Raw genomic sequence first — 7,897 nt, 5'->3', positions numbered from 1 at the left:
CGTGAGCTTACCCTCTCTCTCTCTCTCTCTCTCTCTTTTTCTTTCTTTCTCTCTTCCTCTCGTTACTTCTTAACGTTCTCTAGGTGTCTTTTTCGATGAGAGAGGAAAAGAGGTAAAAGCGAAGGTAGAGAGCTCGATGAAGGAAAAAGAGAAGGAAAAGAAAAGAAAAGAAAAGAAAAAAAAAGAAAAAGGAGAAAAAGAACGAAGAGAAGAACTCTCGGTAGCAGGAGCAGCGAAAGGAGCAGCCTGTCGCGAAGGAAATACAGCAAGTTGGTTTCCGTTGGAAAGACGGGAGAGCAGTTGGAAAATGAGGAAGAAGGATGAGACGGAAGGAATGAAAGAGGGAGAAATATGGAAAAAGAAAACGAGAGAGAAAGAGAGAGAGAGAGAGAGAGAGAGTTTTGCCACGCCCTGTAATATATTCGTTTTAAGTTAATTGAAAGCTTTCAAAAAGGATGACGTCGAAATGGCATAGAAGCCTGTCGGTCGCTTCAATTTTTAACCGCGAAATTCGAAGAGAGATCTTACTTATACAGAGATAAAGAGAAACAGAGAGAGAGAGAGAGAGAGAGAGAGAGAGAGAGAGAGAGAGAGAGAGAGAAAGAGAAACGATACAAGTATTTAATGATTTTGAAAAAACGTTTCAACATTTACCTTCTTTCTTTCTCTCTCTTCCTTCCTTTTTTTTTTTTTACTTACTTCCCTTTTTGTTTCTCTTCGTCTCATATCCGATAAGACGTGTAGGGAATGTCGTAGAAAGTAAAAAATTGTCTTCTTTTTTTCTTTATTTTTTCTTTTTTTTTTTTTAATTGCTCCGTCGAAAAAAAAAGCAAGAGAGCGAAAACCAGCGAGAGAAAGAGAAAGAGAGAAAGAGAGAGAGAGAGAGAGAGAGAGAGAGAGAGGGCGACGACCAGGAAATTGATCGTAATTGTCGAGTGCGCCTCGGTAGTCTGGGAAGTTTGACCGAACGCAGGGGTTGGAAGGGATTCGAAGCGTCGCTAGAAGCGGACATTCGAGGGAGGAGAATCGAGTCGAGTTGAGTCCGGGTAAGAGAGGAGGTGGATGAGGAGGAAGAGGAGGTGAAGAAGGAGGAAAAGGTTGTGGAGATGGAGGAGGTTGGCCTTCGGTTCTGTCGCTGTCATACGCAGCCAGCGACGACATAACTACCACCCGCTGTGACTATCTTCTCTCGTCATTCGGTTTACGTCGTCCGTCTTTCTCTTCTCCTTCTTTTCTCTCCTTCTCCCCCTTCCCCGCTCCCCCCGGCCCTATCTTCCACCACCACCACAACCTCCTCCTCCTCCTCCTCCTCATTCCACCCTGAACGTCATCCTCTTTGTCGGGAACTCGCTATTGACGTGCCACGCGATAATAGCATGCGAAACTCGTGACATCGGTGCTAGATCCTTCATTCGTCGTTCATCTTTATTCATTTTCATCGATTCATTATATTTTTTATATTTTAATTATAACGAACTTAATAAGATGGATTTATAATATTTACTATATTAAAAATTGTACATTAATAAAAAGTTTGTAAATAATGTTATTAAAGTATTATAATAATTTCTATGTAATGAGAGAAGCGAATTAAATCGTGATCGCTTGTATTAAAAGATCGTGATCATTCTAAGATATTGGATCATTTTAAGAAATGTGAAAAATATTGGAGATCGTTGGAACAATCGGTTCCAACGTTTCTATCGAACCATGCACACATACAAATACACACACACATATATATATATATATATATGTACATACATACATGTACGCACGCACACGTTAACCATTTACGCGCGTGCGTATATCTATGCATACACTCATGTATCCGTTGTCCTTTCATTATTTATTCAACGATCTATGCATTCGTAATTCGGTGGCCCCTCGTTCGTCGACACTTTTTTCCTATTTTTTCCCCTCCTCCCTGGTAGCCAACGGGAACGCACGAGCTGCCGCTTTTCCGTGCCTGAAAATGAACGATGTTACGTGTGCTCGTCCTTCTACATGGACACGTACTCCGGACAACCAGAAAGAGAACAACATGAAAAAGCCCAAGCGCACTTTATTTTGTTCCAACCTCCCACAATTTTTCTCCTTCTCTTTCGCCTCCTCGTGCTCGTGCTCGTGCACATCCTCTTCGTCCTACCTCTTCATATCATCCTGCAAACGACTGAAAACGAGAATCGTGTTGTGATCGAGATCGTCCGATAAAATCAGGGATGTTTAGGGAACAGTATTATTCGTATCGTATGCAAAATAATAAGATTTATATTAATGATATTTACGAAGGGACATGCTCAATTAATTATTTAAAGATAACGTTTGATTATCCTTAGTCAAAGTCGAATATTTTTTTTCTCTTTTTTTTCCTTCCCTTTTCTCTTTTTTTTTTTTTTTTTTAGACATTTTTCCGTGTCGAAAAAAAACAAAAAGAAAAAAAAAGGATAAAGAAAAACTCGTATCCTTTAATATTTCGCCGAGTTTAAAGGTTCTTACCTTTATAAAGAATCGTTTTAAAAATGCTCGACAATTTTCGCTAAGGTTTTAAGGTTTTAAGAACAAATCCCGGCGTAATTAACAACGACGATTAATTTCAAACGATCATACTGCCGACAGGAACAATCGAAATTACATTATTCGTTAGCGACGAAAATGCGGGCTTATGATTCATCTCTCGTTAACGAGAATCGTCCTTTTCTCTTTATCTCAACGTTTCAACGAGACGAAGCGTGTCGACGACGTCTTTGAATCGTTTGCCGTTCGCAACCGAGTACGCAAAGGACGAACTTACAGAAAAGGAAAATTGATGTCAAGAGGAGAAAAGATGAGAAGAGAAGAGTGAAGAAAGAAAAGAGAAAAGATATATATATATAATATATGAAAGAAAGAGAGAGAGAGAGAGAGAGAGAGATGCCAGAGTTGGTCGTCTTACCAATGGAAAGTGCCGTTCAAGCGAAGGGTCTGATCGAATTACACACGTCCCTTACCATTCCTCATACCATCCCTTATCTCATCGAGCGAAACCCGAACCTTCAAGGAATACCGAATCGTCAACGTTCGGAATCGTTCGATCCCATGGAACGTCCCATAGGAACTTACAACGACGATGGATCCATCGGGTCGTTCCTATTCCTCTTGAAAAGGAAAAAACTGAAAATTTGTTTGACAATAGCTAATTACTGGCCATACAATATCGGCTACACAAATCCTTCTTCTTCTATTTTCACGTATAGAATTTATCTGTCGATCTGAAAAAGTCGACAAATCGTTACTTGGGAAAATTGTTTTTTTTTTTTAATTATTAAGATCCCTCGAAAGGAAAAGGAAATGGTGAAAAGAAGAAGAAAAGCTGAGTTCGTGATTTATGGAAAAAAAAAGAAAAAAAAAAAAAAAAAGAAAACAAAACAAAAATAAAAAGAAGAAGAAATAGAAGAAGAGGAGAAAAAATTAGAATAAAAAGAAAAAAAAGAAGAGGAAAAAGAAAAAGATGGAGGATGTGCGGCTCTCGAAAGGATAGAGAATTATGGGCGGGAAAATGTGACCTTGAAAAAAATACTCTTCCTTAATGAGAAACCCGAAAACGGTCAGGGCTATTCAGTCGTATCAAGGGAAAACGTTTCGCTTCTTTTGATTGGGCAGTTCGCAGGCGGAAAGACGCTCAGCTCCGGAAACCACATCGAGCGAAAACAGACGTCCGCGTCTTGGCGTCGCGTGGGTGGAATAGAAATGCGTTTGGTTGATCCATTCCAAAGGCGAGCCTTTCCCTTTTTCTTCTCCTTCTTCGTCTTCTTCTTTTTCTTTTTCTTTCATATCATTTTCTTCCCTTTGTGTTCTTTACGAGACACTATTCTTTGCTACTATTACGCCCACACATATTCGAGAAAAAAGTAAGCCCTGTATCACCTGTTCTATATTTTCTTATCTCGATATGTTCAATTTTTTTTGAATATATATCTATTACTGACTCTAAATGACAAAAAAAATTTCACGTCATCGTGTATATGAAAAAAAAAAAAAAAAAAAAAAAGAAAAAAAAGACGAAACATAAAAAATTGCTGTTCTATTTCCAAGTTAAAATAAAAATTTTTTTCTAAATGTATTTCTTACATATGAATATTACGTTTAAAATGTTTATTAAATTATTTGAAATAATTAAAAAATTTAACAAAAAACGTCAAGTGTATGTACGTGTGTGTGTGTGTGTGTGTGTGTGTGTGTATGTGTGTGTACGTATACATAAAAAACAATATATATATATATATATAAAGTGTGATGTGCACATCGATTTAAAACGATTTTTATATTAATCGTATTAGATTTTATATATGAAAGATCTATCTACGAAAGGACATAGAGAAATATATAATAAATAAATAAATAAATAAACAAATAAATAAATAAATATATATATATATAGAAATGCATTGAACATTAGATGTTACGAACTTACGAAATAATCGTTCGGTTTTATCCTCTTTAAGACTCGGTCCTCTTTAATGCGTACCGCGCGATACGCGTTCTCATATACCGGGTGTTCCTGAAATAAATATACGATATTTCGTTCTTTATCTAGATGAAATAATGGAATACAAAGAATTCGATAATAAATAAATAACATTTTTTAATTAAACTCATTACGATTGAATATTTCATTGTGATAGACTAAAGATAATTTTGATGAAATAACATTAATAATGATAATTATAATAATAATAATAATAAGAAGAAAAAAAAGAAGAAGAAGAAGAAGAAACGAACGAACGAACGAACGAACGAACGAACGAACGAACGAACGAACGAATATGCTCGTTCCGTTTGAAAATAATTATAAGGCCGTAAAAATTTTACATTTTATAACGAAATGGATCATTAAAAAAAATAACTTTCTGCGCCTCGTTACAATTTTTGTTGTTTTTCTCGTTTTCTTTTTCCTCGTTCCTTTTCTCTTTCTTCTTTATTCTTTTTTTCTTTTTCTTTTTTTTTTTTTTTGGATCACCCAGTATATTGGATTCGAACGGGCTCGTGCCGTCCCTCGTTTCGCTGCCGCGGTTCTCCACTTGAACGGCTCGTTGGGAGTGCTCGTCGTGTGGGTGGAGTGCCGAGCAGAGCCTGTGTAGAGTGGAGAGGTTGAGGGTGGTTTAGAGATGGGGGTTGAGGTGGGAGTGGAACGTAGAGAGAGAGAGAGAGAGAGACAGAGAGAGAGAGAGAGAGAGGGAGAGAGAGAGTAGAGAGGGAAGAGAGAGAGAGAGAGAGAGAGAGAGAGAGAGAGAGAGAGAGTGGAGGGTGGTCCGCCGACCCGCCGGACTCGAACTGCTCCATTTCCGCCCCCGAGTCATCGCCGCCCTTCCACCACCCTCATCCTCCCTTTCAACCTCATCCACTCCTCCACGAGTTTCTCTCACGAGCGAGTCGCGTCTGGATATTAGCGCTGGATGCTGAGAGAAAAAGAGATTGAGATTGAGAGAGAGAGAGAGAGAGAGAGAGAGGGAGAGAGAGTGAGAGAAAAGGAGAAAAGGCTGGTGTAGTTTTTGACGATATCGATCGTTTCGCTTTTCGATAATATTCGACGAAAACTGCAAGATCCTTTATCTACCTTTATCTCTGTATCTTTCCTTTCTACTTTTTATTTTTTTCTAACTACAATATACTTTCTCTCTCTCTCTCTCTCTCTCTCTCTCTCTCTCCCTCTCTCTTCCTCTCTCTCCTTCTCGTTTTTGCGAATAGAGAAAGAGAGAGAGAGATTCCGATGGCATGATAAAAAAAAGAATTTCGACACATTATTGTTCGTCGAATAAATTATGTGTAACTCAATAATATTATCAACAATAATATTTTGCAAATGAAAATTTAAGATCTACGTTATCACGTGAAAATAAATTGTAAATGATAATACAAATGCGTTATGCATACGTAGACACGATTATTTTTTTCTTGTAATTTTTTTTTCTTTTCTTTTCTTTTCTCTTTTTTCTTTTTCCTTTTGTATCCTTCTTTTTTTTGTTTCTCGATGGAAAATGATCCGAGCCGTTGGAAAATCTAGGTGACCTGGGGACTTACAGGGTAATGTGTGGTTTAACTCTTACCGAAAGGAATTCAGAACTTTCGCGGAATTTCTAGTCGGGTGATCAAGATACGCGAGAACTCAAAGGGATGCCACCCCGAAAATTCAATGAGATAGTACGTCCGTCTCTTAGACATTTGTTCCAAGTATGAGTTCGAGAATACTTCCGGTTCGCCTTCTAAAAGCTATCGATCCGTGCGAAAAGAGAGAAAGAGAGAGAGAGAGAGAGAGAGAGAGAAAAAGTGAAAGAGAGAAAGAGATAAAGAGAAGGGCTATATCGGTTACGGTAAACTTTCTCGTTTGTGTGTGGGAAATATTTCTACCGTGGTATACGTGGTAAAGAGGGAGAGGGAGAGAGAGAGAGAGAGAGAGAGAGAGAGAGAGAGAGAGATCAGCATTTTTAGCTGGGCGTTTAGTTTAAAGAACTCGTAAAATCTCGAGATACGGAAACGAACGTGTTTAGGATGAATGTGGAGGGAAACGAGTGCGAGTTAACTGGGACACCACTAATAGTAGTGGTGTAGTAATAGTAGTAGTACTTGTAATAGTAAATAGTAATAGTAATAGTAGTACGAGAAATATAAAAGATTAAACGAGTTTGAACGTTTATATGTACAAATATGTATATCACGATTAAATATATGTATAAACGATTAAATAAAACTTATTTATTTCGATCCAATCGATTATATTTCTGTATAGAAAAATTAAGAAAAAAAAAAGAAAGAAAAAAAAGGAAAAGAGAAAGAAAAAAGAAATTGCAAGTGATCATATGTTCACGGTACATGAAGATATTAAATCCGGTTTCTCTATTGCGATTTCTCCTAGATAATTCTGTTTATTAATCGATTATTCCAAGGAAAATAGAAAAGAAAACAAAAAAAACAAACGATCTATCTTGTCTGACAGATTCTCTCTTTCATTCTCTCTCTCTCTCTCTCTCTCTCTCTCTCTCTTTCTCTCTCTTTCCCTCTCTCTCTCTCTCTCATTAATTTTTCGTACATGTAGGATACACGAGAGATGTGATATGATATTCATCGTAATACTTGCTTTTTTCTTTTTATTTTTTTTTTACATTGCTCCGCATTACTCTTATGAGAATGCATACGATACGCTCTTCGCAATGCTATCCAAAGAAATCTTACAACAAATATTATGAAAAATAAATAAAGTCTCGAGAAAATTGTTTGTCAACATTGTTTGTAACGTGTCATTCAGCTTGTTAATCGAAAAATATTGAATGGAGTACGTGTTCGTTCGAATGGGTTGATAGAAAAAAAAAAAAAAAAAAAAGAAAAAGGATACAAAAAAAGCAAAAAGAAAAAAAATACAAGTAGAAGTCGGAAGGAGAAAGCACGTGCTTAAAAGAGAAATAAAATAAAAGAAAATAAAAAAATAAATAAATAAATAAAACGAAATAAAATGAAATAAAAAAGAAAATAATAATGAAGGAAAAGAGACAAGGAAAAATAAAATAAAAGAAAAAAATGAAATAAACAAGAAATAACTAAATAAAAGAGAGAGAGAGAGAGAGAGAGAGAGAGAGAGAGAGAGAGAGAGAAGACGAACGAAAGAAAAATAGTAAAAAAAAAGGAAGAAGAAGGAGAAGAGGAAGAGGAAGTGGAAGAAAAGGAAAAAAAGAGAAAGCGCATGCTTAAAAAAGAAATAAATAAGGAAAAAAAAATAAATGAAACAAAACAAAAGAAAACAAAACAGAAATAAAAATTTAATGAAAGAAAAGAGGAGACAAAGAACAAAATAAAAAAGAAATAAAAGGAACAAAAAATAAATAAATAAAATAGAGAGAGAGAGAGAGAGAGAGAGAGAGAGAAA

General features: G+C 36.3%; 1 long non-coding RNA gene across 3 annotated transcripts in view; it reads right to left on the bottom strand.

The window, feature by feature from the left end:
- Positions 1–598: 598 nt before the first annotated feature.
- LOC124423787 overlaps positions 599–7,897 on the bottom strand; it is a 28,507-nt gene continuing 21,208 nt past the window's right edge. Inside the window, exons 1-3 of one of the 3 annotated variants that reach the window (XR_006942160.1) lie at positions 5,000–7,514; positions 4,454–4,540; positions 600–3,860 (exon numbers count right to left, since the gene is read on the bottom strand). This is a non-coding gene — a long non-coding RNA (uncharacterized LOC124423787). Of the gene's footprint in view, positions 3,861–4,453; positions 4,541–4,999; positions 7,515–7,897 lie in introns of those variants that run through there. The other 2 variants (XR_006942158.1, XR_006942159.1) reach the window with 2 other exon arrangements.

This window comes from Vespa crabro, chromosome 4 (genome assembly GCF_910589235.1).
Source record: "Vespa crabro chromosome 4, iyVesCrab1.2, whole genome shotgun sequence".
Lineage (NCBI taxonomy): Eukaryota > Metazoa > Arthropoda > Insecta > Hymenoptera > Vespidae > Vespa > Vespa crabro.
This window is presented reverse-complemented; position numbering and strand designations above follow the sequence as displayed.